This window comes from Penaeus monodon, chromosome 3 (assembly GCF_015228065.2).
Source record: "Penaeus monodon isolate SGIC_2016 chromosome 3, NSTDA_Pmon_1, whole genome shotgun sequence".
NCBI classification, from domain to species: Eukaryota; Metazoa; Arthropoda; class Malacostraca; order Decapoda; family Penaeidae; genus Penaeus; species Penaeus monodon.
The window spans coordinates 19,085,451-19,086,823 of NC_051388.1; positions in this window are offsets into that span (position 1 = coordinate 19,085,451).

A 1,373-nucleotide genomic window follows, 5' to 3' on the forward strand; every position below is an offset into this window, starting at 1 on the left:
TTATCATTATTATTAATATTAATATCAATATAATAAGGATAACAATAATATTAATGATGATAATAATAATTGTTATTATTATTATCATTACTATCATAATCATTACAATAATTATTATTATTGTTTTTTTTATCACTGCTACTATTATTGCTCTATTATCATTAACATCATCATTTCTATTATCATCAACATTATCATTACAATTATCATAATTGCTCTCATCATTATCGTTATTATTAGCATTACTATTATTCTTATGCTTATCCATATTCTTATTCTTATTATGCTTTCTTATTCTTATTATTATTTTTATTATTGATACTTGTGTTATCATTATCATTAGTATTATTATCATTATCATTACTCTTATCATATTGTTGTTATTATTATTATTGTTATTAATATTATCATTATCATTATTACCATTATGATTATTATTACTATTATCATCATCATTATAATTATTATGATTATTATTTTCATTATTGTTACTGTTATTATTTCTATTATTATTATTATTATTATTATTATTATTATTATTATTATTATTATCATTATTATTATTGTTCTTCTTATCATTGTTACTATTATCCTCATTACCATTATCATTTTTATAATTTGTTCTTGTTCTTCTTATTGTAATTATTACTATTCTTTTCTTTTTCTCCTTCTTATTATTATTATCATTGCTATTATTATAATAATTATTATTCATATAATATGATTATTGTTATTACCTTTATTGTCAGCATTATTATTATTATTATTATTATTATTATTATTATTATTATTATTATTATTATTATTATTATTGTTGTTGTTGTTGTTGTTGTTGTCGTTGCTGTTGTTATTATTATTGTTATTATATTATTTCTGTTTGTCATTATCATTATTATTGTCATTATTATTACTGTTGTCATCACTACTGTTACTATTATTATTATTATTATTATTATTATTATTATTATTATTATTATTATTATTGTTGTTGTTGTTGTTGTTGTTATTATTATTTTCATTATTATTAGTAGTATTATCATTATTATCGTTATTATTTTATTAATAATATTGTTATCATTATTATTGTTAATATTATTAACAATAATAACAATATCATAATCACTATCATTATCATCATCATTATCATTACCATTATCATAGTTATTGTTATAATTATCATTAACATTATTATGATAGTTATCATCATTAACAATAATACCACAATTGTCATCATCATCACAATTATCATCATCAAATAATTATATGGTGTTGATACACCGTAATTAATTTCACTCCCTAATTCCCCGATGTAAATGCTTTCGACATACACAGTACAAAGTTCTAATTCTAATTAGTACTCGATAATTATGTTT